Source organism: Apodemus sylvaticus, chromosome 8 (assembly GCF_947179515.1).
Source record: "Apodemus sylvaticus chromosome 8, mApoSyl1.1, whole genome shotgun sequence".
Lineage (NCBI taxonomy): Eukaryota > Metazoa > Chordata > Mammalia > Rodentia > Muridae > Apodemus > Apodemus sylvaticus.
Genome location: NC_067479.1, coordinates 71,289,259 through 71,298,240, shown reverse-complemented (window position 1 = coordinate 71,298,240; position 8,982 = coordinate 71,289,259).

The following is an 8,982-nucleotide window of genomic DNA, read 5'->3' as shown; positions in this document are numbered from 1 at the left end:
CCAGAATGCGGCACACTGGGCACAAGAAGATGAGATGTGATTTCCGTTTTGCTTTGGGATTTGTTATTGTTCTTATGGATTTGGTGGGTTGGTTGGAGGGTTTGTTCTTTCTCCTATTTGCCCATGTATAATCTGGAAGCATCGAGCTTTCCTCTTGAACTCTTCCCTCACAATCCCTCAGTCAGACTTCTTTTGGGCAGCAGCAGCACGTTAGAGAAAGTTGGTTTTGCAAACTTTCTGCCTACCGCATGCTGAGTTGATGGAATTTGTGGCATTTTTCTTAAGCTTTTTCTGCACAGTGCTCTTGCCCACACTGCAGCCTTTCCTGTGGGATGGGGAATCTGCTGCTATTGCTGTTGGCTTTGGGTGACAGCTCTGGAAACGGGAACAGGAGACTGAGGAGCATGTGTGCTCAGGGGTACACTTGAGGACTTGAAAGAAGTGAGTGCTGTTGTTTGGGACTGTCCTCTGAGCCAAATAACCCCCATCTTCAGGAGTAGAGCTGTGCAGGTTGTTAAGATCACCCCAGCTGGGTTTGTTGACTGTTTACATTTCCTCATAGAGAAAGAAAGAGGGTCCCAGGACCCTAGCCAGAGTACCAGCTGCTCCATAGAACCCACTATTTGCAACTCTCTCCCCTAATTGCATGGGGCTTGTGGGCTCAGAGGGACTAGAATATATGAACCACGGAAGACCAGAGGGAAGGGATTCCATCTACAAGACTCTGGGCTAGCCATCATTCCTGCCGAGTAAAGACTTTTTACTGGAGCCTTTTGAGGGAGAAGCCACCAACTCCTGTAGATAACTTCTTACCTACAATCTATAAGAAAACCCAGTAAAATCATCGGTTCCTTGGAGTGAACTTGGGCAGAATCATACATGAGTTTGCCATTGCAACCTAAGAGGTGGGGTAGAAGTTGTCATGTATCCCCCGCTGAGAAGGAATTTTAGCAATAGGGTTCATCACTAAAGTTTATGTAAACAGACTAGAATGTCCAGCGTGTATTGCATGTCAAGCTACGGTAAAGCTGCCCTCCTGGTGTCTAATTTCTGGTTACAATAAAGGTTATTACAGAGTTAATCTCTATCAGTGGTTCAGTGACCTGGAAACACTTTCCAGGGTTTTGGACATCGTGAGAATGGCCTGGTTCCAGCCCTGAGAAAGCAGCTGATGCCTTCCAAGCTTCAGCTAAAAGAACCTGTCTTCCTCTTTTCCCTGCCAGATCACCTGCATGTTCTTGGCTGAGACACTGGCAGCTTTTAGTTCTACAGGCGCCAATGCGAAACAGCAAGCAATGTGACACAGTGCTTAAGATTTAACTTGGTAGGATCAAGTGGGAAAGGATTTAGATTCCTAGTACATGTTCCTTTATTTTTATTTTTTTCTTTAAAAGTCTTCATCTTGCTGGACAGTGGTTTTGCATGCCTTTAATCCCGGCACTTGGGAGGCAGAGGCAGGCAGATCTCTGAGTTCAAGATCAGCCTGGTCTATAGAGTGAGTTCCAGGGCAGCCAGGGCTACACAGAGAAACCCTGTCTCAGAAAAAAACAAAAAACAAAAACAAACAAACAAACAAACAAACAAAAAACAAAAAAATGTCTTCGTCTTGTCTTTAAATCTTTAACAATGCCATTGATTATTTAGATATATTTCTCAAAAATGAAATTAAGAAATTAATTAACTTTTTTTAGTTCAGTGTGTGCGTGTATATATGTATGTGTGTGTATATATGTATGTGTGTGTGTGTGTATTAGTGTGTCATTCTCTGGAATCAATCTACTTCCTTTGAGTCAGGCCCTCTCATTGGTCTGGAGTTCAACACTAAGGTAGTACTGAGTCTCCTTTGCCAGCATTACTAGACATCTACCTGTCTCCTCCTCCCTAGCACTGAGATTACAAGGACATGCCCCTACACCTGGGATTTTATATATGACAATCAAACTCATGTCCTCATGCTTGCAAGGAAACCGCTTTGCTGACTTAGCCATCTCCCCAAAGAATTGTCAAAGCTTTTGATACACATTGCCAAATTCCTACTTAGATAAACTACCAATTCATATATATAACACACACACACACACATTATATATATCTTGCCTATTAGGATATGAAAGCTCTGTCAAGTATCAAATGTGTATGTTACACTAAGAGCTACATACCTGGTCCTATCTTTACTTTTTCTTTTGAGGTACAATAGTGCTAAGTTGCCTAAGTTGGCCTTGAACTCACTTGAGAGCCTAGGAAGGTCTTCAACTTAGAATCCTTCTACCTTGGCCTCCCAAGTAGTTGTGATACAGACCTGTACTGACCCCCAAAGCCTGGCTCAAAAGATTTTCACTCACTCAGCAAAGATGTGGAAAATAGATAGATAGATAGAGCCCAAAACACAGAACAGAACTGGGCCTGTAGCTCAGTGGTAGAGCACTTGCCTAGTATTGTGAGATCATGGATTCAGACTCAAGAATCTGAATCCATGGGGAAGGAAATGACACCCTACTCCTACCCACCTCCCAACACACACACACACATACACACACACACACACACACACATACACACACACACACACACACACACACACACACACACCTGCTTCTCCAGCGAAGGGGCAGGAGAAAATAAAATAATTTGTAATAAAGGGGAAGTTAAAATGGTATTACAAGGCACAGATCCTCTTGGGATGGGGTCAGGGTGTAAGCCTGTTTACACAAGTCAAGGGGAAAATGAGAAGTAGCCCACTTATCAGGAACAGAGAGAATTCTGGGTATGGACAGATGGACCAATCCTAGAGAAAGCAACAGGACTGCATCTGAGATGAAGAACCAAGAAGCACCTTAGCCTACGGTCTCTAAGATCACGTGACAGCTTGGAGCTCCATGAAAGCGAGGTGATAAAGTTGATTCACAGAGGTGGCTCGAAATCCAGGCGATGTGTTACAGTCACTTTGGCTCTTGGTGGACTAGGACTGGTGAGCTCCTCAGTCAAGCTAGCTCTAAGTCACTTAAGGTGGTGATGAAGGATATGGAGTCAGCATGGGAGGAAACTGTCTGCTGGGGATACAACTAAACAGATTCCCACAAGGAGGATTATACAAAGGAGGAGGTCACCTGTAGGTGATTCAGATCAAGACGAGGAGACGAGAAGACTCCAAAGCAAGTACAGCAGTTTGCCCTTAACCACGGAGTGACGTGTCTGTGTGAATCCCAGTGAGTGACTATGATATGATAATATTTCAAAGATGTTCTAAACTTAATTACCAGATCCTGAGGCTATCTTCAGGGGGTGAGAAATAAGGTCAGTCTGTTAGTAAATCACAGTCTGCTATCAAAAGACCAATTCACATTCAATAATGTATGTTAAAATCTTAACTCTGCTTCTTGGTGCCTCTGTATCCTGTTTACAAACAGTCAGTCTGGAAGCAACGATGTCCTCTCCATGCATCACTTCTGTCCCAGAGCATTCCCTGTTGTGCGTCACCCTACCCTTTACCTATAACTAATGTAGGACCAATATAAACAATTTATTCCATATATATATTTGCTCAGAGATGTATTCATGGTAGAATATTACACTATCATATTTAAAGCCCTGGATTCCATTGCCCAACACTATAAAATATAGTAGCAATAATAACAATAATCACCTATAGCAACAACATATAAAGGACAATAGAAATCAGTATTTGTTATTAAATACCTAATGCCTACAACAGATCCCATCAGCCACTTCAACCTTCCCTCACTCATGTCAAGGGAGTTGCCCTCTAGAGGTCAGTGGCTTACCCAGTGAAGCAGGGTTTCACCAAGTAGGGGAGGAGTTTTTGCCCTTGGATGGAAAATGACCCCACAGGGTTGCATTCTGTTTTACAACTGTGCATAAGAACAACAGCCATGCAAAGCAGTTTCTGTCTGTGGCTGTGCAATGACCCAGTCTCCTGAGAGACTCCCCTCCCTGGAAAAGCCAGTTCTGTCTCCTCTGCAAACCAGGTGACATTCCTGGATTCTAGATAAACTTGTGCTTCCAGGCTCCTTCGAACCGGTTAGAACAACTTACTGCCTAGTTCCCTCCCCAAATTACAAGCTTAAATAAAGCTTTTAATACTTGTTTGCTTTATATGATCTTACCTTTAAAATGCCATCCCTCCACCATGAAGAGAGCAAACCATGATTTGTTCTCCGAGAGCCTCTCTGCAGACTGCTGCCGGCCAGGCCAGACCTGCTTGCTCTGCAGTTCATTTTCTGCTTGGCGTCATTGTTTCTTAGATGCTGATTTTTCTGCTTCCGACCAGTTCTATCAATGGGATCCTTTCACTCAGGACCCCATTCCTACCTTCTGATCTATCCACTGACATATTGGACCTAGAGGAAGGGACTTTGTCCTCTTAGTTCAGAGGTTCTAATAGAAATGTAAGGGGGACACCTACACGTTTAAAATGAACTGAGCCCTTCTTAACCAGTCATTATGAAGATAAATTGAGATCTCATGGAGCACTGCATTTCAGTTCTAGAGCTTACAGGGAGTTTCTCTGCTTGGTGTTTGTTTTCACTTTTGTGTTTTCAAAGTGGGGTTTCTTGTCTCAGTTTCATCCTTTCGATAAAGCAAGTGTCAGCTGAGGCATACAGCCCCATGCTTGCCAGGGTGATGTCCACCACAGAGGAGAAATGATGGAAAGAAAAGCCATGATTGCCAGGAAGCTATCAATCAAGGACAGGGTGCAGCAGGGGCAGGAAGAGACACAACATGCCATGAATGATCAGGGAGACTTCCTGTCAGGCAGGGGACATGACAGCAGACAGTCAGGTACAAGGAGATAGAGCTTCAGTGGCAAGGCTGAAGGTGGAGGAAGGTCAAGGGTCACAGTAGAGTTCTTATAAGCCAAAGTATTGTTAGGCAGAAATTCATGGCCTGCGCTCAGCCTGCTGGTCCCTGGGGAGGGTGGAGTGTCTGCTTACAGACACCCAACAGAGACAGAAATAAGATCCCCCACAAGAAGGTAACTCTAGTCACCACATCAAGGGTCATAGCTAAGAAGAACAGAAAGTCACTTCACATGGGAAAAGATGATGTGAAAGATTGTCAGGACAGGGCTGCTAGCAATAGCCACAGAGAAAAGAGACAGGTCTGTACTACAGATATGTTTGCACACCATGTCTATTGCTGTCCTGTTCACTATCAGGCAGTGAAATCGGCCTAACTGTCCATCAACAGATGAATGAATAATGCAATGTGGTACATATTCCCAACAGAACGGAATTTAACTTTAAATAATATCTAGAAAGATAGATGGGATTGGAAAATATTATTTAGTGAGATAACCCAGGCTCAGGAAGACAAACACTACATGTCCTCTAATTTGTATCCTAGTTTCCTTCTTTGTGTGCATGCGTGCGTGCATGCGTGCGTGTGTGTGTGTGTGTGTGTGTGTGTGTGTGTGTGTGTGTGGTCTTTGAAAAGGTTATCAGGACTTAAGGACAGGTCATAGAACACATATGACATTACAGTGGGATGGTGACTCCTGGGAGAGTACCAGCAAGGAGCAGGCCTGGAAGATGAGGCAGAGGACTGGGTGATGGAGGGAAGATCAATGAAAGCAGTCCATAGGGAATTCCATGAGGAAATATGTTACTTGCTAATTTTAGTGTTAAAAATCAAAATTATTAAGAGAGATAAAAACAGAAATAATTTTTAAAGGGACATCTCCTAGGGCATGTCCCTACAAGCCTTATCAAATGTATGCACTTGGTCCCATTCTGTCCTGTTAGTGGTACCCTCAGTTGTTATAGCTAGCAGAGAATACGACTTGATATTGTCAGCTGTGGAGTGTGAGGAAATCCGTCAAAACCTGAGGTGACTCTATGTAGCTGGGACCTTGGCTTGAACCTTGAAAGAGAATTTCAGGACAAGTCATAGTGAAGTAATGTTAGATTATTAAAAGGCACCTGTAGAGAGAGACAGGAGGCAAAAGAGAGGTGTGGTCTGATCTTGGACAGGACCGTGTCTACTCATGACAAGGAAGGCATTCTGTTACCTATGCACTGAGAGGATATAAAGCATATAGGGCATATGTGTTATAGCTGTTTTCTGCTGATGTCTTTCTCAGAAAGGGTAGAATTTGAGTCCATTAAAGAAGGGTCCTAGGTCACATAGCAGGGGGAAACTCAGCTGCAATGGATCAGGTGACTGCCATCTGTATTCTTGAGGAAACTTAGATATTACTTGTTGGAAGGCTAGAAGCAGATGATTTGGTTACAGAGTAGGACTGAAAGATTCTCCAGGAAGGTTAAGGGAGAAGGAGGAACAGAGTGGGCATAGAGTCAATTCAGGGTGACAGTGACTGGCCCCATAGCCAGGACTTTTGCATCAAAATGAGCTAGCAGATGCAGCAGGGGGCTACAGAGCATCAAAGGAAGGGAACGGGGAAAAATAGAAAAGTAATGTCAAGAACTGTATCTGGTCTGGGGTGAAAGGGATGAAGGTCTGCTGCAGCCAAAGTTTTCCCATAGCATGTAAAAGATGCTTTTTGCAGATGTATCAGGAACAGATGGAACAAATGGAGCTGTTGTAGAGTGACAGCTGTTAGAACTTGTGTGGAACATTTTGGTTGGGTATAGGATGAAGTTCAGCAAGTAAAACAAATAAAGACAGGTACAAGCATAAGTGTGAGGATAATAAGGAGGAAAGACTGATCAGGGAGGAGTCAAATGGGGAGGAGTCAGAATGGGGGAGGAGTCAGAATGGGAGGAGGAACACCGGAGGAGGCTTGTGGTTGGATTTTTTTTTCTGGTCCCTATCTTTGGGAACATGCCTCAAAAAACTATTAAGCCATGTGAAACAAACACTGACAGAAGAGAGCCTTATCGAGTGTTGGAATGAAGCATGCCAGCGAGGACAGAGATAACTGTAGGGAAAGTGGACCGGTAGAGCTGGAGACTCAAGAGCCTTGGCCGGCTAGCGAACAGTACAGGATTGAGGTAGGGAATTCAGGCGCTGTTTTCATGAAAATGAGATAGGTCAGAGAAGACAGGAATGGGTGTTTTTAGAAAAGTTTTGTCAATCCAAGTATGTTTTATTTGTCTTTAAGATAAAAAGGAGGAGGTGGGAGGAGATGAGAGGAGAACCACTAGAAAAGGAAAAGGAAAACAAAGGCAAAAACAAACATAAATAAATAAAAATAAAAATCCCACTTCCCAGGCTGGAGGTGCAGCTTAGTGATAGGACCCATGCCTGACCTGCTTGAGGCACTTGCTTCAATGCTCACACACACTCACACACACACACATGTACACACAACCCCTTTGGCCTTGGGAAGACAGTAGTGAGCCTGATCATGTTGTGACGCAGCCACCTCATCCTGACTGAATCACATGTTTCTATAAGACTTCTCCCTGCAGGTCTGAAGGAATCTTTCATAACTTCATCTTCTCTTTGTAGCTAAAGTCACAGTTGATGTCAGCTCTGTCACACTCTTAGCTAGGACTGGCAAAACAAATTTAATGGCATATGACTAGCGCTGGGCGGAAAGGATGGTATTTACAACAAAACGAGCAGCCATAGACACCAGGAAACAGGATGAAGAGAGAGAGGTGGAGTGTTGTTATTCTTTCATGGTGATGCACAGCCTTCACTCCATAGAGAAGGGCAGGGAGGAGAAGCGGCAGGTGTGCATCACACTGCCGGTGTGCACTGAACTGCAGGTGTGCACTGTAGGCATGTGTGCTCAGAGACAGGGACACACCCACTGGGAGGAATGCCTGGCACTCTAGGATGGACGGGAGCATTGGAGACTCGGCTCAGACAAGAAGCTATTTTCTATTGAAAGTCAACCCTAGCGCTTCAGCATTAACATTGGAACTCCACAGAAGAGGTTATGAATCCTCATAGCAGGATGCCATGCACATTCATGAAATGTTTCATATTTGTGACCTATACAACTTTTATTTCTTATTGATTGACAAAAGTAAATTTAATTTTTTAAACAATAGAAAAAAGGTAAACCCCAAATATACCCTTTTTTGCTCACATACAACAGAGAAGGTTCGTGGCCTGGGCTTAGATAGACTCCACCCTTCTGAGGCTTCCTAATGGTAATAATTTACCTCTTTGTAAACAAACCCAGTCAACTAGGAAACATGAGACAGTAAATGGATGCTTTGAAATGGAGGGAGCTAAAGAAATGATTGTGGACTATAGAAATGTAAAGACATGAAATCTGCACTTTGTAACACAGGGCTCTTTCAGAGCAGGACACAGGCAGATGTCATCGAGCACCAGGACATCTACTAAAGGACAGTGGTGCTCAATCTTGGTTTCCACCTGAGGGCGTCAAGCATCTGTAACATGGATTCTGAGTGCACCAATGCCGCCATCCTCTGCTGGCCATGTTCAAGCTTGAGGTGCTCTTGTGTTTCCAACCCATTTATACCCATTTACCCTGATGGTGACAGGCAGGAGGTTTCCCCCCAGAGAATAAATTGCAAAAGGGACTGCAGAGACTGCACTGTTAGAGTTCTGCAGGGATATCAAAAGGGGCATATGTGGATGCCAAGACTTTGCTGCCCTGCAAATGGCTCACAGGGGGACGTCCTTGGGCCATGCAAAATCACTTCCCCAGGTTTTGACTAGAACTTTCCAGAGCTCAAGGTGAGTGACAGTTTCTTAAGGAGGGGTAACACAGCCCTGGCTATCTTCGTTAAATCATCATAATACTCAGCCATTAAAAACAATGACTTCATGAAATTCTTAGGCAAATGGACGGAACTAGAAAATATTATCCTGAATGAGGTAACCAAATCACAAAAGAACACATTGTATGCACTCACTGATAAGTGGATATTAACCCTAAAGTTTGGAATACCCAAAATAAATTCACAGACTACATGAAGCTAAAGAAGAAGGAAAAGTGTGGATACTTCAGTTCTTCATAGAAGGGGGTTCAAAATACCCATGGAGATATAGAGACAAAGTGTGGAGCAGGGACTGAAG